Genomic DNA, 25046 nt, shown 5'->3' with positions numbered 1-25046 from the left:
TGTTAGTTCATCTAGCTATTTTTGGTCTTCATAAGAAATAATGAACAGAATAAAATCTTTAGTCTATTACAGAAAAATCCACAAGAATAGCTTTCCTATTATTATTTTTCCCCAGACAAAAGGCTACATGCAATTCAGGCTGCCATTTGCTATCTGGACATTGTCCCGGGCAAGGGGCCCCAGGTGGCCCTGCCTGAGCAGAGGAGTTGGAGGAGATGATCTCCTGAGGTCCCATCCAGCCTCAACCATTGTGTCATTCTACGAACTGCACAGTTATGACTGGTGCACAACAAGTCCCCGATGAGATCAAACAGATCTTTAAAATTTTGAACAAGTTCCAACATCTTTTTCCTTCATCATATCATTTTGTGGGAAAGTTGTAACAATTTGTTTGTATGTCCACACCTGAAAATGTTGAATAACTTCAGAATTAGGACAGAAATTGATTTCTTAGTTATGACCTTTTGGGGGGATAGTGGCACACCACTTAAAGAGGTCACACCACTGAGATTAGATAGATAGATAGATAGATAGATAGATAGATAGATAGATAGATAGAATAGGAGCTGTTCACCTTGTTTGCTTTTCTATACCAGGCATTATATTTTGAAATAAAAAAGGGAGTATATAAATACTCACTATTAAAACACAAATGCACAAATAGATATTTCCAATGGTATGAAAAGATATAGAAAAAGTCTACAGGTCAATTTTTCCATCATCAATTCTTAATTTTAATTAAAAAAACCCAATACCTATACCTCCTTCCACCATTCTTCTTCCACTAATTGTTGCATTGATCCAAAACAGTTTTTTATAAAAATTACTTGATATCTTATAGTTATAAGATCTATTGGTTTACACTATGCCTTTCTCATCACTGAATGAACTTTTATGGAAACAGGCTAATAATGCTCTTCCAAAAGAAGAGCTTTGCTGCTTCAAAATGGTCTGAGCTTCTGCCATTACTGAGGTTAGCACCATACTGTAATATCCATCCACCTTATACGCAACGACTGAACACTAAATTCAAACAGCATTATCACTTGAAACTTCCAAAGGATGTATCCTATTTTCAAGCTACCATTATGACTAACTATCTGAGATACCAGAAATCAAATAACTCAAGTAGCTTAATGCTCTTTCTGAACTCATCAGTAATGTGCTAAGCTACTGCACTGGGCAGATGATGCCCACAGGAAGCTAATGCTGCTCCTGCCTTCGCTCCATCTCAGATAACAGTAGTTTATGAATCATTCCTCATCTGCTGCAGCAGAAAAAACTAAACACATTTAAAATCTTTTACCACAACACTGTCATTTCAGACACCACAGTCATTAGGTAATTTAAAAGCACTTCAGGTTTCCCAAATCTACATGGCACCAAGGTTTTATACTGAACTGTAACACAAAAAGTACTTCAAACCTGTGGGAGTGTTTCAGGGGGCATGAGGACACAATGCTTGGTTTATTCATCAGCTGATAGCTAAGGGCCAATGATCTCACTCTTCACGATATATTCAGTGATTCCTCTTTATGGCATTATTCTAGATTGATTATGTATAATGGCTGTCAAATATATAATATTTGTTCAGTGAAACTACAAGACTGGGCAGTATTTACAGAAAAAGTTTATGCACTCTATCAGTTTGACATGTTGGACATGGAAGAAAAATAAATGCTGTATATATATATATAAATTATTTATAGATATAGATATAGATATATATATAGATAGATAGATATATATATATATAGATATATATATATATATATATAAGAAAGTATTTTTTGGCTGGAAAATACTTTCTAGAAAGCACCCACCACCATGCCACCATGACCCTTGGTTGTGGTGTTCTTTGGGGCATAATATGAGTTGCTACATTTTTTTTTAAGACACTTGTGCCATCTTTCCTTGAAGAGCTTATGTTCCCCAAGACAGTTTCCTTAAAATAAAGTATTAAACTGCAAAAAGAATCACCTAAGCATCACTGGTTTTGGAACTTGCAGACATACTTTTTCCACTCAGAGGCAATTTGTGAGTCACATTCTATAATATTATGATAACAGAGACTACTTAAGTGGACAGATTTACAGATAAAGAGAAAACAAAAATATTTTTTCTTTGAGAAGACACCAGTCTGCACTTGGACAATATTGAAAGCCACTACCAAGCAGAAACAAGTTTAGAGGTCAAAAGCCAGTGACAGCAATGCTATCTTGAACAATAATCACTGTATCCAAAAAATGTTCCTGCTGATGCATTAATATTTCTTCTATGATGAGGGAAAAATGCAGACTGAACCTCATAGGATTGCCAGATGTCCTGTATAATTAAGATGTTATGTTCTAGTGGTCAAATCCAATACCTTATGAAAAGCATATAGGGTATGTCTTTTCTTGTATTTCTGTGGTAAGAGTTGCTTTTCCAAACATGCAGAAATCCATGCTACAGGGCATCCAGAAAAAGTGGTTATTATGCAGATAAATTGTACTTTCCATGCACAGTTAATCTATGTATGAGCAGTTGAGATCTCTGCCATTGTCCCATATTTTAGCATCTAAACTCCGGCAATCCTAAAACACTGCCAAATTTCTACAAAGAAAGAGTTTGTTTCAGCTCCAGATGTGATTGTGACTAAGGAGCTACTTCTGACCTCCCTCCTCTCTCCCACTGACCTTGGCAAAATACTTGTAAAATGGGACTATTTATATTCATGAGTTGCCCTCTCATAACTAGTTGATTACTGCATCATCAGTCTGTATAGAAGACGATTACTGGTGGCAAAAGATGCAAACTTGACTTTTTTTAAACTATTAACATGCAAATGATTGAACCACATTGCTACAGGCTGGTGGGAAAGGAAAAGAAGTTGAACTGCTGAGAAATCAGCATACTACAGCGAGCAGATTAAATCTGTCATTCTGAACAGAGTGTTTACTGAGCTGGGAGACTGTTTTTCACTCACAATTTAGAAAAACTTGGATGCCACTGGAGTAAATGACAGAAATTGCCTGACACAGCAGTGGAGACAGCTCTCCAATTATACATTTGTTGGACTTCAGCAATTTTAACCTAAATCTTCAGAATATATGTAAAATGGTGAAATATTCAGAAAAACAAAAATAAAACCAAAAAAACCCAGCTCAAGAGACTTTTATCATCTGTTTAAAATGGCCAGTCAGCATGTGAAACTACTGGGTCAAATCAAGGGGACCGAAATTATGTTAACTGGACCTGTACTCAAACCAAAGATAAATGCAAAGATTCCTAATATTAAAGTTGTAATAAATTAAATTAACCCATTTAACATTCTTACGTGTGCTGTGCAAGCTGTAGCCCAAATTTCTTTGTAGTATTATAAAGAAAGTGCAAAGTAAACTCTTGGAAGTTATGAATAAAGTAATGAAAGCACTACAATTATTATAATCTTTTGAAGCAATATGATAAATCCAAAGCTCTTGATATATATGCCTCATAATTGCCGGAAATGTGAATTACCTGGTTTCTCAACTGGTAGAAATAGGTTGATAATGCATGAGTCAAGAGATGAGAACCACTGCAGCTTCAGGAAGAACTGAATCTACCGCAGTCAAGCTGGACATTTTTCTAACCATTAGGCCCTCTCAGACCCATCCATTAGGCAATTAGTGTGGTGCAAGCTGCTACTTTTCAGCTGCTCCATCTGAAGTTTCTTACTGTTTTTAAAAATCAAAATACTTCAAGTTATCACCCCTCAGAGAAAATACACTGAGAATGTATTACTACACTGGAAATAAAAGCAAATCCATCAGCAATTACTGCAGAACAGCTGATGTATCACAAAACAGCCAAGCCATAGTAACATATCCACCCACATGTCTAAATGATTATGGAATAAAAGGTTAACTTAGACCATTTTAAGTAAGGAAACAATTCAGTACTTCTTTCTATTCCACGCATTCAGTGTGACCTCATACATTCTTTACAGTAAACCTTCCAAACTGTGAATGGAATACAAATTAATTTTCTAATGATTTTTCTATAATATTATTAAAAAACCTCATCTTCTCCAAGACAGATGAAAGCATTATGATAAATATTTTAAAGACAAACCAAGACAGAAAGACAATTGAAATGGACTGGGTATCAGCATAACAACACTGTATCAGACAAAGATTCTTTGTCATTCAGCTATTACAACCACAAAATGATCCTTTCTCATCATATTTTCATCCTGAAACAAAACAAGGCATAGCTCTTAAAAAGTCTTATCAACTGTAGAATTTATTGCATATCTCTAATTAACTACACTGACTATTTTCTCTGAGTACATCCAAACTGTACCTGGAGAAAAGATAAATGATTGCTGGAAAATGAAAGGCTTTATCATAATCACGTACAAAGGAAGTGAATTGGGGGCTATTAGTAATGTAACGTTTCAAGCAAAACTGCAAAGCATAAGTGCAGTTTTCTGAAAAGCACCACAGTGCTTTATTGTACATAAACCTCCAATATTTGAATTGAAATATATAAAAAGCTGCTATACAGAAATATAAAGTATAATATACATATAATAGAGTTATATAGCATATAAGCAGCACGCAGTGTTCTAGACATTTAAGAATACTGTGGTTAATGTTTTAGGATCACAGTACCACTGCCACGTGCTGATGCATTATAAACAAAAATTTCAATTAACGACTGACAGAACTTGTTCTATTGCAGCTGAACAATTAATTAGCTGTCACATTCCTTTTTGGTGATGCATGTAAGCAGTTTGTCATCACTTATTCAAGCAAATGGAAAGCATTTTTCAAAATTCAATATAGAAAACGTGTATCTGAAATTCTCAGTCTCATAAGGTAGCCTCAAGTTTGATACAATAATTACGTTTAGAAAATATCATATTAATGTATGTATAAATAGAAAAAGAAGCAAACACACTCATTGTCAATATACTAAGAAGACTTACTTAGTTTTAAGGGATTTACAGATGGGTAAATGAGAGAAATTTTGCCAGTCAACAAGGAATGTATCAAGTTGTCACACTTGAAAGACAACGGATCAAGCCCACAGAAAGAGCACAGTACTCTGCTTCTTTATTGTTCAGTATATGGCCCCATACTTGCTGAATGAAGTTCAAAATCGCTCAATAATTATTTTTTTTTTTTTTACTTCCTCCGGCTTTGGTATAGTGTTTACCATGGTAATACCTGAATATTCACAGACATTCTTACAAAATTAGTTACAAAACATGTGTATAACATTGGTGTGCTTTACAATCTTACTAAATTTGTATGTCTAACTGCATGTTCAGTTTCTTTCACCACTTGCATAGATTTTAGGCATTCAAAGTACAGTTGATAGTGTTTGGCTACAGCAGTGTGGTTACCATTACTGCAAATGAGATCCATAGTGTTGGGGGGGGGGAGAGCTAACAAAAAAATACATACAGTTAGTAATCACTTGGGAAAACTTAGATTTTAGTGACTCATTAAGGATTTCACACACACAAAGAAGTTTTAGTGATAAAGTCAAAATAAAGCAGTTCTCCAATGTAATGTTGAACTGTCTCAAGCCTAAAACTATCTCTTCTTTTTTTTCTGACCTCTGACTCATTCCTTATGCTTATTTGGGGACACAGAGAAATGGGAAGTACAGTGAGAAAACAAAAGAAAAAATATCTTATTATATATTTATTATTTTATATATATATAAAAATAAACTGTGATGCACCACAAATTTCAGAATTAGTGGGGCAGGGGGGACGGGAGAAGTGTATGGAATTATATTAATTAGAACTTGCAAAATCAAAAGCACTTATATATTTCCATATTTTTTTTCATATATATTTTCAGAGTTATTTACTTTTAAAATTTCTTCAGAAGCACAGACTATTTTAGCTTTTCTATTGCTACTGCCTAATTGTTCTCAAGAAGACAAAACAAAACTCCCAAATTCCATCAGATGCCACCACAGTGATGGAGTGACAAGCCACCAGAAGATCTGGTGGCTTGTCACTCTGGAGCAAGCAATGGTAGAAGTCATATTATCATGTTTTATTAGACAAATATTAAAAAGCACTAAGAGCCTTTCTCAGGTGCCTGCCTGCAGCAGAGGGAGATGCTGTCATTCAGGCTCCCGATTGCAATGTTCCTCAGAAGGCACCAATTTCTGTTTGTTCTCTTGAATAGAAGATTTACAGCCCTGTCTCTCCCAGCATTAATCCATACCCATCCCTCACCTCCTTATTCCATTTTCATTCTTCAGGTATCTCCAGCTATGTTTAGTTCTCAAGCTTCTCATCATAACTTCCTTGTCTAGCATGTCAATCTCATTACTCCAGACATAAAATTATCCCATTCTCATTCAAGTTCAAACCACCATTTGAACCTCCTCTTCTTCAGCCCCAACTTCTTCCCTTCTGCTTACCAAAATATTTGAACTTATTTTCCTCCCCACACCTGCATCCAGTTCTTATCCCTACTGCAATCAGATCAGGCAAGACAAGACAAGGTAGAGACAAAGCACGGAAGAATCATCCATCCTCAGCCCAAGCTCAGAGCTGAAGCTATAGCACAAGTCCACTTCAGATAGGATTGTACACATTCTGGTGGAATCTTCAGGTACTGTGCTATAAAGATAAGGTTTTTTGAGCATATGAAAAATACAATTTTAAAAATATATGGCTGATCTGAGAGCAGATTTTTACAAAGATAATAATACATACATCCTTGCCATAAAGGCCATTTCTCTTCAATTGCCAGTCTTGTCCTACAACAGAGGAGTCTGAGACAACACTGGTCTTAAACCAATGAGAGAAAAAGGAAAGAAAGAATAAGGTACGTTTAGTCTATGTGCCAAGTTAGTAGTTTTCATTTTGGAAAAGGAAGGCAAAGATGAGTTTTATGTTACAATTTAGAAATCAATTTACTAATCAGTTGTGGCTAGCTAGATAGGCTCAACAAAAGTTTGACTTCACTTCAGAATACTCTATCTAACCTAACAAATGTTCTCCTCCTATATGCAAAGCTAAAAAACAAATCATACAAATTTCTGCTCAAATATGTGTGTATTCAGTCCAGGTTTTATGTTTTCATGACCTATAGCATTATATAAAAATGAGCTTTATGTACTCGTAATTTCAGTTTCTCAAGAGGGACTTCATGCATTCATGCTAACAAACTACATCAAATGAATGCAACTCCTATATCAGTACCGGCTGATACACCATTGGGCACATACACCAGCTGCCCCTGCCTTTGGCATTCCAATCAAATCAGATTCTTACAGTTCCTCAAACTCCTAATATCTGATAATTCAGGTGGAATTGTGCACAAAGTGGAAGGTGCACAAACAGTATAAATATTCAGAATCAACTTCTGAGAACTCTAACCGGTAGAAGTTAACTGTCATTTTTTTCCTGAAAGTTCTCCATGATTCAGGTTATGCAGAGGTTGTAAAACAATGAAAAGAAAAAATATGAGCAAGTATTGAGAGGGGGAACATTGGGCAAAATTGAACATTAGATCTAGAACTTGGGACTACAGAATAATATTTTGTAAAAGCATTAATGAAATTATGTAGCAAATTTACAGTAACAGATAATTGTGTAACCTGAATTTTGCTCCGAGACAAAAGTTAGTTATTAATCATTAGGGATAAAGATCAAAGACTCTATGTTAAAATAAGGTAGGTTTATATTTGGAATATAATTAAGGTTATTAACACCAAATCTCTGATTAAATTAAAAAACACAGAGATTATGACTTTAAGACTGTTAATTTACCTGTGCTTTCTTCCCTCCTCTGCGGTATGCAATTGCAATCAAGAATACCCAATTAAATTAAAGAAAAACTGACAGACATTGTCCTACTGTTTTAAACAAGAACATAAACTAGCTACACAGGATCAGACTACAAACCTCTCTATCCTAGCATCTTAACAAGTCAGCAGAAGATTCCTACAGAGAAATAAAAAATTTGCTCTGAATCTTCCCAGTATCCAGCAATCTGCAGCTCAAGTGCTTCCTCAAAGCAGCACTGTATTTAATAGCTCGCAGTGAATTATCTTCCTTAAACTTCTGACATCTGCAATGTCTTATCAAAATAAGTTTCAGTTTCATAGTTTAAAATACACGGCATCTCAAGCAGGCTCAAACATCTACCCTTAGCCCCTTCTGGCATTCTCTGCCATTCATGATTTCACAGACCACTGTCATATCCTCCCTATAGCTACCTTCTTCCATGCTGCACCTACAGCCCATTGTACTGAGTCTGGCTGGGATGGAGTTAACTTTCCCCATAGCCGCTCTCATTAGTGCTTTGTGTGAAAGGGTTTCCAGTAACTTTGATTAGCCCCGCTACCTCTTTCTTCTTGCTTTTCCAATCTTGTCTTTTACAAATCCAGGTAGAGTGTATTAGATATATTTCTAGTATCTACAAACTCGCTGGTTCCTTAAAAAAATTCTTGTAAGTTCATTTGATGCAAGACTCACTAACAAAAGCAGTGTTTACTCTTCCCTAAAACATCACCTTCCTCTGAAATGAGTAAAGTTAACGTTTATTATGATTTCTACCAACTTGCCTGCTATGAAAGTCATGATCACTGGCCAACAGCTCTTTAGAGCTCTCCTGGGAACTTTCATAAAGTGACATGACATTGGCCAACTTGCAGTCAGCTGGGACCTAATTAATTTTGAGTAAAAAGCTGCACATTACATACAGCAATTTGGTAGTTTTATCCTCAAGTTTCTCAAGAACCTTGGCCATGTGTTATCTGGTCCTGACATATTGCTGGTTTTTCTTTACAGATTTCTTTTACAACACTTAACTTTGACTTAAGCCCTCTGAAACATTGCCTGTAAACTTCCAGCATAGGAATTTTCTCCAGGTTCTCCCACAGTGAAGGTTATGAAAAAGAATCTTTTCTTTTCCTGCTGTGGCCTCATCAGATATGAATGCTTCTTCTATTTCTGAGAACCTACCAGTCCTACAGGCATTCTGGGAGGCTTCAAGCTTCTAATGCATTGTACAAATATTATTAATAATTGTTATTTTTTCCACAAATTGCTCTTCAGACTATTTTGGATCTGCCTTGGACTATTACATTTAACCTGCCTGTTCTAGATACATGCTCAGCTTTTTTCAAGAACGCTTACTTTTCCCTATGAGCCTTTTTTACCATCCTGTTTAATCATGGCATCCTTCTTTTTATCTTTATATCTTGTTGTGATAAATGGCATGCATTTCTCTCAAGTTTCCAGTACGATGTCTTTGAGTAGTCTCTATGCTGCCTGCAGGGATTCTACTTTATTTACTTTCTCCTTTTATTTTAACAATTTTTCTGAGTATAAGTGTAATGGATCTTCTGGTTTCCATTGCTCCACTATGAATTCTGAATGATTGCTGACATTGCAATCATCATTGCAGAGATGCTCTCTGATTGCTATTTTGAAGCAGATCCTAAATATTCCTCAGGAAGAAGTTAACAGTTGTTTTTCCTTTTCTGGTTTCTTTGATTGGTTGCTTCAATAAACAATCATTGATGGTATCTAGAGATTTAATCTGAATACCCCACCCTCATGTAAAATCTAAACAATCTGCATAAAGATATATTTCATTAATGTAGTTTTTAAGTTCTTAAGGTGCCACAGAATCCAGGATCTCTGAAGGTAAAAAAAAAAAAAAAGTCTTATTGAAACATTTTTTAAAATTCTTAGCTATTTATCTGATTTCTTTGCTGACAGCAGAGGAACGGACAAATGCCTGCAAGAGTTTCCAGAATTATTCATATGTATACTCAGTTGAAGACATATTCACATTATCTGCACAAAACATTCATTGTTTTAACTCACATAAGTCATCTGCTTCAATACTCGGCAATAGCTTGACAGTATTGACATTAAACAGTACAGCTTCGCTATCTATACTAACTCCAACTCATTCACCATCCAACCACTTACAATTATCTGGGTTCTTTAGACTTGTGAGATTTTCACCAATCTTAATTAAACATATAGATGACAACTTGTAAAAATCAGCAGCATTGTTTTCTTTTGTTCAGACTGGTTTATAAGACAGTTTTTGAAAACTTTTCTACAGTGTTATTTCTACCTATAATACCACTATTAATTTCTAATTTTCTTGATTAAGCCTGCTGTAAGGGACTCCCCAGTTTTTAAAGTCCTATAACATAAATCCAGTATACTACTGATGCAATGGGGAATTCTTGTAGACCTTAGAAGCACGTTTTTCTGTTATAGAACATTTAGTAATGATTTCTTGGTGGTCTAGTCCATCAAACAGCTGCTTCAACCCTTATAGTAATTAATGAAGCTATTAACATGCTTCAAAATCAAAGTCTCAAAAGAGACTGTAGCACCTCAGTCTAACGGAGGACAGTGACATCTAGCAGAGCCTTCCCAGACGCTAACCTGTTTAAGCACTGAAATCTCAGCTTGCTGTGTGATCCATCTTTCCTACTCCAAGGTTCCCCCAATGCATGGTTCTTCCCTCAAAAAAAAAACCAACGCAGGATTCACAAATTAATTGGGTAAACATGTATCAAATCTTTCTTCAGAAACAGATCTACAAAGAGATTTCAGAACTATTTCTTTAGCTCAAGTACTAGCAGTTAAACTAAAGATCAGTAACCTCAAAATCTGCCTGTAATCTCCTTACAAAAGACCAAAAAAAAAGGTATGATTCACAAACTGAGAATCTGAAAATACATTTTGTGCTTACAAAGTAAAACAGTTTAAAAATTCTAATGTGAATCACGTATGTAGTTTATTCATTATATATTACATACTTTGCTGATGTAATCTAATGAAGGACAAGAATCCTATGCTATCTCTTCTTTCCCCCGTTTAAGAGGTGAAAATTTCTGACAATTCTCCCATATAGAACACACATCTTTAAAGGAAGATAGAGACTTACATTTCAAAGCAAAATTTACTTCAAAGCTCATTCTATCATGAATTATTTCAGCATGAGACAGAAGCATCCCAAATCACCAAAGGTTTCATACCAGTGTGGGGACAAGAGAACTAAATTAAAAATATCAACAAGAGTTTTTAATTTTTGAAGAGTCCAGTCACTGTTATTAAAGGCAACTAATGCTGTTGTCAGAGAGCACTGCAACATATCATTAAAGCATATGAACATTTTCCTCTAAAATTCACAAGATTTAACCAAAATGCTAAGTTGAACATCAGTGCAATTTAAGATTTATACCATGTTAGCAAAATTTTTCAGGTTTCAATGTTATTTAAAAGCATAGTAGGATTTGAACACACAGTTACTATGACTGCTGTGCTATAGAGTGAGAACATATTACACGCATCTAAAACGCATGTTTCAGAACACTAAACATTTAGTCTGCTCCCACTACCTTTTGAAATGTAGATTTAATACATGCTGATGGTTTACATGAAGACAGTAAGCTAACAGGCTGAGATACCAGTTAAAGTAAACTCTCTAGTTTTTTGCAAGTTTAAAACCCAAGAAAATAAAGATAGGACATATAAAGTTGTACGGATTGTTTCTACAATGACAGAAGAGTTAGGAGTAGTAGTCAAAAGTCCTGAGATATTTCTAGTTCATTCATACAAGCTAGCAAGGAGTATGTTAGAAAACTCTCAGAGAACTACCTAGCTCAGTAGCCACTGTGGCTGGAGTTCAACATTGACTCAGAACTTAAATATTTGCTCAGCTCCTTTCCCAGGATTCACAGCCTGAGAAGAATTATGTGCTACTGCAAACATGCCCTCAGCAGCACCTGAACTAGTTAGCTATGTCTACACAAAATTTCACACCAACAAGTACATAGTCTTCTAGGATAATTCCATTTGAAAGGAATCTCAAGAGGTCGTACAGTCACAGTGTGTCAATAGTAGATGTTTTCTATGAAAGAATAAATGTCATCCTGTATCCCCATCTTACCTTTATACCAAAAGGAGTAGTTGCCAGTTTTATTTCCCTTGTTGTGATAATTTCTACTTCAAGCCTCATTTCTGCTAGGGTTAGAACTTCAAATATTAACAAGCGGTTAAGTTTTCACATCGGGAATGGAATTCCCCTTGCAACTGCTGTAACCCAAAGTGGGATGAGAACCATTAGCCACCCCAAGTAATCTGGGGACTACTGCTGTACAACATGTAAGAGAACCACTCATTTAGCCAAAAGGAACGGTCGATTTCTAAAATGAGGCGATGAGGCAAAGCTACCAAAAGCAGAAAGAGAATAACTAGTATTTCACAAAACATGCTACGAATCCACTCTAGGAACAACACATTAAAGTGTTTGCCTCCCAAAAAGAACAACTCATAACTAAATCACAAAATAAAGCCTATGTGTCCAAATTGCCTCTAAAGATTACATTAGCCATTACCATATTTGAGTTGAAACTAATTCTTTCAGACATCATAACCAGTTTATCCTTTTTTTGGCAGTCATATGTGAACTATTCCTCATAGAAGTGTTTACTTTGGGCTACAGAGACCAAAAGCATCTTCACCACTTATGTACAAATGTATTTGATTTGTAACTTTATAAATGTACCTTATCAGTCAACTTTCCTCTTAACTGCTGTATACCACATGTTAACCAGAATCAAGATATATCTGTTGAAGTCTACTAGTCTTTCAGGATATTTCCGAAGACACTAACTTTATATTTGTTTTACTTTATATTTGGAATACAAGCAAAAGTCAAATGAAAAGTACAAAGAAGAAATTTTCAGGATCAAAATTTGATCAAATTTATATTTTTATAATCTTTGTATAAGCAATGAGCAAAAAGAAGAGATGATAATAATTTGTTAAACAGTTTAAGCAGTTAAACAGGTTCATCTTTTTAAAAAATCATCACAGGAATTGAATGTATTTGTATGGTATCCCACAGCAACAGCTTTTAAAATTTGAAATAGGATTGTTATAAGATCATAAGTCACAAGAGTTATTTTTTTTAAAAAAAAAAATTATTATTATTATTATTATTATTATTATTATTATTATTATTATTATTATTATTATTATTATTATTTGTACTGTTAACACATGACCTAACAAGGAAAGAGTGAACTTTGTCTGTAAAACAGTAGTTTGATATCTCTGCTGTGGCTGCCTTTTGAAGCCAGTGACACTGAAAGGATAATTTTTATGAATCCACTTATTTACGAAAACACAAAACGTTTGCTCTCTATGAACAAGTGCAGAACCTGCAGAACAAATGCCTGTAAAAACTCAAACCATATGTCCAAGATGCAGCCATTTCTCTGTAAGTATGAAAAGATGTTACAGTAATTCCAACTGATCTCATACCACAGAATCAACAACTTTCCCTTGCAAAAGGAAATGAATGCAATAGCATGGTATCATTTCTCAACAAGAAGACTTTTCTGCTGTTCATTTGTCTCCAGGTGTTTTACACAAGAACATCTGTTATTGCTGGGCAGAACTTTGAGTGGCATCATCCTGCAAGAAAAAATCCTAACGGCAGACAGTTACCAACCTCCAGAAAACAGCAAAACTATATATTACTGCTGTATATTCAGTCTAAGAATATACAAGGTCATGAACTTTGATCAAGCTGATCTCCAAAATCACCTTGAAATAATTGTTAAACAGATTAGTTATTGTCACTGCTAGATGTCATGTATACTGCTACACTGAACTCATGATTGTTGCAAATTCTGCCCAAGGAACTGGTCAGTAGAAAGGTAAACTCAACAGACCACTTTTTTACAGCACAAGAACCAGAAACGCTTAGAAAGAGCTGGGACGAGCCAGGTCCAAAACCAAGAGGCAGTTAGTCACTGAAAGGTAGTAACCTGCCTTATCAAAAGAAGTTGTGGTTGCCAGAAGTTTAAGTATGTTCAAGGGGAAACTGGGAAAAGGAGGAAGTGCCTGTAAGTTCAAGGGGAGACTGAACAGGCTCTTGTAACTAAATAGCTAAACCACATTAGGAAGTCCCCTGAGCTGAAAACAGGTGGAAGCTGGGAGAGTGTAGGAAGGTGGTATGGGGAAAAAAGTATCATATGTTATCATATTTTTATCCTTCCATTGGCCTCTAATTAAGCCTACTTTCTTTACCCCCGCTGTGATCTTTAATGCATTTCATTGCACATTAGCCCTTGTAATGGATGGGAAGATGATAAGCAGCAACTTACAATTACTGTTTTTATTGATTTTTCCCTTGGTGTGCTGCTTCTGGAGACACTGCAATAACAGGCAGATGCATAGGATAGAAAAAGTTCTAACCCATCTTTTGGTCCCCAAAATCTGTTTAATATGATATCTTCAAGTCAAGGATGTAAAACATATTTAACAGATAAGAACAGATGTTAAACTTGACCTTAGACAAAGACCATTGGTAAGAGACAGAATATTAAACTAAATAAACTCTTAATCTCAGCCATTTTTATGTTTTTATACTAACGAAACTCAGAAGTAACTTTACCATTTATTTAAGAACAGTTTAGTGAATTAAATGTCATTTTCTAACTCTACCTTTGCTATTGAAAGCTGGAGAAAAGATTCTTATTATAAGAAAATATGGTTAAAGGGAATGAAAATTCAGTAAATACCTAGAAGAAGCAGCAGTAAAGGCAAATGAGTAAAAGCACCTGCAGCTACTTAACTTCTATTAACCTGAATAAAACCCCACTATGTTCTTCTGAACAATTAAAGTTTACAAGACACGCTTACAAATGATAGCAAATCGGGGGAACCAGGCAGTACATGCAGTGGCAGGGCTGCCATCCAGAGGGACCTCGACAAATTGGAGGAATGAGTGAACAACAGCGTTATGAAATTCAGCAGCAACATACGTGAAGCCCTTCACCTGGGAAGGAAGAGTCTCCTGCAACAACACAGGATGAGAGCTGCTCTTCTGAAAAGGACGAAGTGCTGAACATGAGCCCGCAGTGTGCTCTGACAGCAAGGGCAGCGGACACTACACTGGTCTATATTCACAGGAGCATGGCCATTAGACCAAGGGAAATGATTGCCCCCTCTGCTCAGCTCTTGTGAGCCTGTACCTAGAACAGTACATCCAGTTTGGGGCTCCCCAGTACAAGATATCAAATGAAGCAAGTTCAGCAGAGGACAACCAAGTTAACTACAGGCCTGGAGAACCTACCCTGGGAGGAGAGGCTGGGGGAGCTGGCTCGTCCAGTCTGGAGAAGCGATGGCTTTTGGGGGACCTAACAACAGCCTGCCAGTGTCTAATGGGAGGCCATCAAGACAACAAGGCCAGGCTGTACCCAAGGGTGAGCAGTGCAAAGCTGACAAGCAACGCTGAAACAAGAAAAGTTTGAACTAGACATAATTAAAAATTTCTCACTATGAGGACACACAAGCAGTGTGACAAGGTGAACAGAGAGCCCAGAGAAATTGTGCAGCTAGATTGGATAGCAGAGTGAAACAGTACAGGAAACAAAGGGAATGATGTGGACTTCAAGACCAGTAAGACCATCACAGCAGCCACAGCTTGACGTTTTTACCTTTATGCTTGCTAATGCCCTTCTATGTCCCGCAGGCATTTTCTTTAATTTTAATCTAATTTAAATTAATTTGGAGCAATTGTTCTCAGCTTTTATTTAGTTCTGCAAGTTGCTGCTTCTATTCTTCAACCTGAAGAAGAGATTCTATGCTTGTCTTTTTTGTTTTCCTGTCTTATTAAGCCATCCAGTACTACTACTTCTATAAAACTTATAGCTTCACTCTTTGGCCTACCATGACTCAGTCCCACTACTATTTCCTTTACTTTCATAATAAGATTTTTATACAAAGAGTTTTTGCTACAGGTATTTTTTATTCCGTTTGGGTGTGCTGCAAGTATAATCAAGGACAAAACAAATTCACAAAGGTCATTAAGCCAGCTCCACTCCAGCTCTGTTTGACACAAAGGCATGCAGTAAAATATTCCAAGAGTATCATTCCAGTTTTTCCAAATGTATAGACTCTGGCCAAAAATCTCTAAGTAAATATGTTTCACTTGAACTGGAAATTGTATGCCTGCTTTCATTTCTAATAGTCCTATTTCTAACCTTGAGATCAGGTATGTGAAAGCTTTACACTATGACACATACTCCTTTTAAATTCTCATTCTAACTATGCTATTGAAAAGAAAAAAGGCTACCCCTTTAAAGCAATAGCAAAGAAAATATATACCCCTCCTTATCGTCTCTTGCAAACTAGATACTGGGGCATATGCAACAAAAGATACAACTGCTAACCAAAATAAAATACAGAAAAAATAAAGTATGACATGGCAAACAGTACGCATGCTTATTTAAAGCAGTAATCTCTTTGGCCTAATCTAGTTACATACTTTCGTCTTTTCTAAGAGTCTGCCCACAGCAGATAAACACACAAACCTTCTTGTACTGCACCAACTGACGTCAGCAGTCGCTTAGGAACAGCGTTTGGTGCAAAAGTGGTAGTACTGAAACTATGTTTACAATTGAAAAAGAATGACAGTATGCAGGGCTCACCATAGCTTCAGGAAAAGAGATACAAATTTATAAATAAAAACTACAAAAGATATTTTCTAAAACTGCATAGGATTTTCAAAGAATGTTTGTCTGCTTAAATATCTTGTAATAAATACCAAGAGTAATAGATTTATTTTTCTGTATTTTAAATGGTACTATTTCCTTCACCACCACCACCTCCCCCCCAAAAAAAGTAGTCAGTTTTGAGTTTCTTTCACTTCTGTTTAATCTGTAAACAAACATTCAAATCCAGTAACAACTTCATTGGGTAACTCTTTACAGGGACAAAGCCCTGTTGTTCCCACAGCAGGAAAACAAAAGTTCTCACAAAACAACCTGCACCAGTAGAAATAATCATCCAATCGTTATTTTCTAAGTAGTCAAATGTTTAGAAAGTCTAGCATTTAAGGAACTTAGAAATGCTCTACTTTAAAGTAACTCAATACAAAAATTCTTCTGAAGACACAAGAATAAACAGTATAAAACTATACAGCTGCAAAGCTGTTTGTGACAGCTTCCCAAATAAACTTTATTTTAAAGTTATAGAATTTTATTTAGAAAGAATGTGTGTGAAAACTCTGTGAACAGGTTTATTTATTGGTCCAGAGTAATTTACAAATAAAGCCCAAATTTTGAGTAGCCTGATTATTTCCATTCTATAATATAATGCTTCTAACCATTTGTTACACTTTCAGAAATCTATTGAAGAAGAAAAAAAAATTTGCATAGTTTTTACAAGTTCAAAAATGTTAAAGTTAACTGCTAGATTTATGTATTACACCTCTAGTAGGCATTCTCCAATTAAGCAGTTTTCTCATCAGAGCTTAGCCTAATAGGAATGCACTGTAATGTCAGACATCATAACAGAGAGTCTGTACCTTGGGTGCTCACATTCCTCCTCCTGGCTCTGAGAAAATATGAAGAAGCTAAAACTAGAATGGCCAAAGAAAGAACACTGCAGAGAAGAAAGCTGAATAATATCAGTCAATATTACAAAAACCAGACTGCTTATTTTCATATTCTCTTGACATATTTCCAATATGAAACCTCACATTCAACACTCACTCTCAACCCCTGAATTGTAATTACCGACACAAGAAGCTGTGCATGCAATTATCAGTTTTTTGCTGTACGCATCTCCAATCAAAAAAACTGCATGGAAAGAGAATATAATCTGCCTCTTTGTCTAAGCTGAAGTAAGAGTTACTATAAATTTGGGAAGGCTTAACTGGAACATATACTATATCAAGTAGAACTGACCAAATCAGGAACATTCCCCCTTCATCCCACCAAAAGAAACCCATCATCCATATGCAAAGTGGAAAAACTATATAAAAAACAGTAAACAAGGATAGTCCTCTTTTTAAAATATTAGCTTCCTGACATGCAAACAGTTTAAGACAATTCATCCCCAAACTCTCTCAAACCAAGACAAGAAAAAGAAGCAAGTAACATCAATTTGATCTGAAGCAGATAATGCATGGTTTCATTCATCTGATAGCATTTTTTTGGTCTGCTACCGGGAGTGGGAGAATGATGTTTCTGTCATTTCAATGCACCCCTAAAGAATATTGTCTCTGGAAAATGTCCAGAAGTAATTTGAGCCAAGAATAGCTATTTGATCCCAAACTGAAACATTCTGACACCAACCAAAGGTCTAAATAGTTTATGTGGAAGTCAAGCAGAGAGAGATTTGAAGAAAAAATTGGTGCTACCGAACTCAGGAAAGCCTACCTCATTGATTCTGTTATAGTTCAGCAATTGCTTCAGTTTGCTTTCTGATTTATATTCCTGTACATGGACTCTAAGTCAACTTTTCCAGGATTGTTAATTTACATCCCATCATACCTCCCACCATGACAGCTGAGAACCAAGTTGCCAGTTTTCTAATACCTTTGGGAAACAAAGCAACATTTTTCTGCTGCTGTATCTGGAAACAATCAAGGTGCTGAAAGGAATAACTAGCTGTTCAAACTGCTATACTTGGAGAATTTTTGAGGGGCTAGAACACTGTTCAACCATGCTTTAGTGGACAGTACCAGCAGGAGATTCTGTTGTCCCAGGCTCACTGCTGGTAAAACCTCCCATTCAGAAATCGCCTGGATAATCTTTTAATCTTTTAACTTGTGATAGGAAGCAGAGACCCAGAAGCAAATGTCCAGTTATTACCAAAAATGCAGCCAATGCATTGAGCACACACTTGTAGACTTCTAGTTAGAATTATGCTCCTATAGTGCCAGCTTTGCATCCCATAAAGAGGTAAGACTTACTGGGAAATTGATTTTGTTGTTCTAATCACTGGTCTTGGAAGTGGACAAGTGTTAAGTGTCTTTTTTCCTTCTTTACCCTCTCCTTCATAAATGTTATCTAGTTAATTTAAAAAAAAAAAATCACTTCACTGCTGACATAGACAACATATACATATAAACATTGTAATAAACAATAAACATACAAACCATCTTATCTGCAAACAAAATGTGAACTTTGAAATATAATGAGAAACATACTTCACTCACACATAAGTTACTTAGAGGAGAAAAAATAACTTGAGACATCAGAAAAGACTGTTAGGAAAATGAGTGGGAATCAATATTAATAAAACTTCAGGCTTTCTGGTCATTCTGAGAAAAGAAATTCTATGAAAATTCATCTTTTCCCTGAAAAGCAAGCTTCTTTGCTACATCCTTTTATCTGCTGTCCATTTTACTATTCAGGGCTCCACAAGAATAGACTGTGACCTATTCTTCTAGTTCTGAATAGGTACAACACAAAATAAAATACCAGTGATACAACTTGCTTTCACATCCCAGCAACGGCAGTGAAGCATGCCGCCTGCTAAGTCAAAACCTGTTCAAGCCCCTCCTTTAAAGAATGGCCATCTAGTAGTCTGTTACAAAAAAAAAACCAAAACAACCCACAACCAAAAAAAAACCCAACCCATAGTCTGCTGTGAGAAAGGCTCAGAACATAAGTAAATGAGACAGCATTTCATTTATCTTAGAGCTGTCATCGCTATACAGCTTGTTTCTGTAACTGGTAGAGACTGAAAAACAGTAAATTAAGTCCTATAACATGACAGGAAATACGCTGTCGTGTTTCACCACCTAGAAGACCATCTTCTCAAAACTTGAATAAAACATCTCAACAAGGAATATCATAACAGTAAACACACTTTTTCAGAAAAAGGGGTAAGTAGCTCTGTGAGGAGCACAAATGATGAAATCCTCGGAACGTGTATCTTATGACTAGATTACCTGGCAACTTGGAGTTGCAAGCTCTAAATGCCCCATTTTCCTGTAATTAGAGTACTCATTTCATCTGTCTTTGGTGATTTCTTCAGTCTTTTTCATAATGAGGGTGCTACTAGGCTCTCTTGCTGGCTACTGATTTTCATTAAATTTACAGAAATTTATTATTCAGGACAAGTATCCTCTGTCAAATCTAAATGAAATAAGCCAATGAATGCAAAGATACTAGGGATGGATGTTCGCATGACAAAAAGGTACTTGAATTAGAAACTATGATGTGTGCACACATACACATGTACGTGCACTTGAATAAATTTGCATACATTTACAAAATGTTAAGGTCACCATTTAATACAGGGTTACATTGCCAATAAAATCCATTTAATACAGGGCTAGATTGCCAATAAAATTAACCTACAGAAGAAACCCCAAAAGCAGGTCAGAATAGCCACTTTAGAGATGACCTGGAAAACAGACATTTGTAGTAAGAGAACAAAAATTCCTTACCAGTCCAGATATTTGACAGCACAGGACAGTGTCTTTTATCAGTATTTAACAGGAAGATAAAATAGGAGACAGGAAATTACTTATTAAACACTTTTTTTCTTGTAACATAAATTTTAGGGATACAGTTACATAGGTAAAAATATGCTTTAGCTTTTTGTAAGGACTATGATTTCAAGAAGTAGGGCAAGTTCAGGACTAAAGCTTTAACAATTAACGATGCTGTTTAGAGAAAACTCAGCTTGGGGCTCACAAAAATGAATTGGTTCAGACTAGAAAAACCTACTTATAAAAGAAATGCTGATTCATTTGCAGAATGGAACAGTTCAATTAATTCACTCTTCAGTGAAAAAAAAATGCATATTGGTGCTTAAAAAATAGTGATGTGGAAACTTGTTATTGCAAACACCATAGGACTGACTCACACTATTATCTTTAAACAATGTTAACTCTCACTATCACACTTAAACAGGTTTAATTAATGCCTCAGGACACAGAAAATGAGCTACTACTTAGCAAACTAGAAAATGCAGTTTCTCAGTGCGTATAACTGGTTACTGAAAATTACTACAAATGCTTAAACAAAAGCATACTGTACAGTTCATATAGGTTATGAAACGAGTCAGAATAATAAGCCACAAGCTTTAAATGTCAAAATGCAAAAGTTGTAATTTATTTTCAAAGGTTTTTTGTTATATTTTTGACTGACTAATTTTGCTAATAGAAAAGAGTAGCTGCTTTGAAGTTAGGAGATTTCGGTGTGAACTACAAGGCATTTTACAATATTGAGACACATCACAAGTCAGTCATTAAATACACAAATCTGAAAATGAGGTGGAAAGAACACATTTTGTGAGTGTCAGGCAATCTACATTTCATTTTATAAAATTTTAGAATTTGGGAATACATGGATTTGCTTTTTCTTATTTCTTTTTAACTTTGAAGTAAATGTTCTGACAATCATTACTAAATAACCACCACACACAGCAGAATGCAGCAATCCTTCAATCAACTCAAAACAATAAAGCTACACAAAGCACTTACAAGAATTTATGGAATGAATAAAAAAACAAAAATCCACATCAGTTCAGTAAACTGTATTAATGAGAATCTCAATATTTTGAGTTTTCATATTGGAAATTTGAAACATTTTGAATACTTTGTTGAAATTTTCTGACGAAATATTATCTTCCAAAAATACTATCTTCAAGCATTTTGGCAAAATAAGAAACCTTTGCTTTAGGAGTGTTTCAATAGAAGACAATAAACCTTTTTTATATAATGAAATTTCATAAATAGAAATGCATTACATCTTTTTTAGCATGTAACATCTGTAATCTTATTGTGGATCAAGCTATATTAAATACCAATACAATCAAACACAAGAGATTATGAAATCACTTCTGTTTGATGCATGCTTCTGCACAATAGGGTGATCTTAATTTTCCTCAACCCATACAGGACTGTAACGGAGCTAATTAATTAATAAAATCACCACATAGTACATTTGCATTGAGAAAAAAGCCTTTAACATATAAAATAAGTTTTTGACTGGAGGTCCCCTGATAGTGCAGTATAGAAAATAAGGCAGGGAAATCTGATTAGAATTGCCTAGCCTGGCCTGGGGTTATATCCCTGTCAACACTGACCATTTACAGAAAACATTGTCTAAATTTCACAGAACATTCAACTTTTGACAGTCCATCAACAACAAAAAGTTTTGGCAAAATATTTAAGCCTTGTGGGCTGCTTTTCCAAATGTTCAATGAATCAAAAAGATTAATGGCAGAATGGAATTCAGCACGGAATATCCACCCGTGTTCACCCAATCTCCTGAGTGGGTTTCACAGTATGCTGCATGTTCTCTCAGCTGTACCGTTAGCTTTAAAACAGCTATATCTACTGCTGCTATCACAAACAGTACTCACCGTACCTCTTCTCTTGAGATGTAGGTTCATTATACCTTTTTGCAGCCATTCTAGTGGATGACTGCTAAGGGCCACTCTTACACTCCACAAGTGGTTGCCAAACTGTCTTGGTCAATGAATAATTTCCTTCAAATATTTCTTACAATATATTTCTAATAATGTTTTCAGTTGAAAAGTCTTTGTACTGTTTTAGCTCTTCAGTATATTTCTGCCAACTAGACATATTTATTAAAGATCTTACAGACCATATTCTGGGAACTCCAGTGACAGAGGACCCTCCCTGCACATCCCTCATACTTCACACAGCATTGTCTAGAAAATACTATCTTGTATAAACACTAGCAAGTAGATAAAGCCCTAAGAATTGCTAAATCCTTATTTTGAGATAATAAAAGTGTACTAACTCCATCTTCTGGCTAGGAATAATTGGTATGGAAGATCAAAAAAATTATCAAGCTAATTCAGCTTGCTATCAGGCTTTACTTACAAACTTTATGCTTCTATATTCTTGTTTCTTCTGTATGTGATAAAAGTTTTCTCTCCAGTTTATCATTCATTTCACTTCCTTCTCACTTCTCCTGGGTTTGAGTTTAATCCTTGTCAAGCCTCTATATAATCAAAATTTTTGTTAATGTTTCAGTTTAAAAAATGTGAACTTAATCAAGGGCAAAAAAAAAAAAAAAAAAAAAAAAAAAAAAGGTGATGAGAAACTGTCCTTGTATTAGAAAAGCATTATTAGTTGCACAATGCAATATCTAATATTTCAGGTTTCATATAACCACTCAAAGCAGCAGGACTGCAGGTGTTTTCACAAGATCTCTTTGATCACAAACCTCCAGCATACAGTAGAAGAAAACTCAAAAAGTTCACAACACAAACAGATACCTGGAGTCATTTGTGTGTATTCCCCAACAGATGAATTTATTTAAAAGCTGAAATTAGACATGTGGTGCACCTGCTCCACTTGTCCACCTCCAACCCCTTCTGCAGAATCAGTGTGTCTAATGCTTTTTACACTGGTGATTCTACTGGGATGATGGACTGAACATATAAGCAAACACCTCTATAAAATGAACATACCACAGACTAAGAGTTATTGTGAAAGGAATAAGCGATACATGATTGGATTGCTCAGTTCCACATTACAGAACACTGCAAACCTGAAAGGACTCTGAAGCTAGCAGAAACAACGTCATGGGACCTATTTATCCCATGAAGTTCAGTCTGGGCTTGAACTATTAATAAGAAACTGTCATTCTGATCCCATTTTCCTATTTTTTGCTGTCATGTATGTGAATTTTTGGCAACATGAAAATTAAAAGCCAAGGAGGGTTACTGCAAATAGCTGGCCTGAAGCTTCCTTACTGTAGCAACTTATTTTATTGGAAACTTCAGGTACCCACAAAAGCGGGCAAAAAAAATCATCAAAATACCTAGAAGCATCAAAGGACAGACATACTTCCTGACTCAGAGGACTTCCAATTCTACATTCTAAGGCAACAGCTTTTCTCCACTACCACATGATGTATTCAGCCCTGTAGATGGAAGCATGATGTATTGATGAGAGTTCAAGACTCATAAGGTGACACAGAAGTGTTGTTACAGTTTTATAATGTTTTCATTTTACTTCACTCTGAAAATAATGAAGAATTTTCACATAAACACAACAGTTTTAAAACACTGCTTTAAATGTGTGCCAAATACTCGGGTATTAGGAAGAATCTGATTCACGTCCTTTACCAGTTCATTCTGTTCTCACACATGAATGCAGTATGATTCTATCTGTTACCACACAACCTTAAAATGTTTTTTAAAAAGACTCTCTGCTGCCCCATTTACTGTACAAGTCTAACTTAGATATCTAAATTGCACTTTTCCATTCAAGGTCTTTGTGAAAACTTTGTGTATAATGTTATATGTTGCAAGCGTGGTAACACTTGACTGCAATTGCTTAATATCTTACATTTTAAGTACCTGTTTGCCATACTTCAGCTATCCAGTGTTGAAGTATTCTGTTCCTTTTACTTCAAGTGGACAAACACAGAATATACAGTTCACTGAAGACAGAGAGAAATAGAGGCTTTTGCATGTGAAGGGATGCTATTTTGACTGATTTATTGGGAAGTTATAACACATCCACTCTTTACACTGCAGTGCCACTAATTCTTTTAAATCAGCACAGCTTGGCACTGCCACAATAAAGGATCAGTCCTGCCCTCCCTCAGCTGCTCATTCCCATCCCCATGTCACTCCCTCCCTTATGCAGCAAAAGCAGTCATTCAGCCACGTGGCAAGGAACTACAAAAAGAACTGATGACTTTTAACATGGATTAGTTCCCCAATTTAGTTCACTGTGCAGTCTCATGAATGCTCGTGTCAGCACAAAGGGTGATGTGCCAGGGCAGGAACGAGCAGCCCACTCCTTTCAGTGGAAGCACACAAAGCGATCAGGGAATTGGAACATTTGAGTAGAGGTGTTCAGATTAGAAAGGATATGCTCAAAGGTCAAAACCAAATTCCTTTTCTGTGACTATATAAAAATGAATCCGAACTGGACATAGCTCTTAGCATCAGGAAATCATCATGCTCTGACCTCAGAACCCAAAATTTTAATTAAGATTTGCACTGCAATTGTACCTCCCAGCTAACAAAAGCTGCTGTTGCATCAGGCATTCTAGTTAGTTCTGTTGCTGGCATTATCAGCAAAAAAAGAGGCAAAAAACATCCCAAACCAAAACCCACCAAAATGTGAAAGCACAATGAGGAAGGCTGGGAAGAAAAAAATAATAGAATATATCAGAGACCAATACAAGAGTTCAGCATTCCAGAATTTTTAAAAAAAAAAAAAAAAAAAAAAAAAAAAAAAAAAAAAAAAAAAAAAAAA

The 25046-nt window shown here is 35.7% G+C and overlaps 1 protein-coding gene and 1 non-coding gene across 2 annotated transcripts in view; both read right to left on the bottom strand.

Moving 5' to 3' along the window:
- PDE3B (phosphodiesterase 3B) overlaps positions 1-25046 on the bottom strand; it is a gene marked incomplete at its 5' end in the record, with an annotated part of 85672 nt that overhangs the window by 43366 nt on the left and 17260 nt on the right. The window lies entirely within an intron of this gene.
- LOC113481215 lies at positions 14181-14364 on the bottom strand. The gene has a single exon (XR_003398625.1). It is a non-coding gene; the product is annotated as a U2 spliceosomal RNA (small nuclear RNA).

The sequence above is a fragment of the Athene cunicularia genome, assembly GCF_003259725.1.
Source record: "Athene cunicularia isolate RWA chromosome 5 unlocalized genomic scaffold, athCun1 chr5_part2, whole genome shotgun sequence".
Classification (NCBI taxonomy): domain Eukaryota; kingdom Metazoa; phylum Chordata; class Aves; order Strigiformes; family Strigidae; genus Athene; species Athene cunicularia.
The sequence above is the reverse complement of the archived record's forward strand: the minus strand, read 5'-3'. Positions and strand labels throughout refer to the sequence as shown.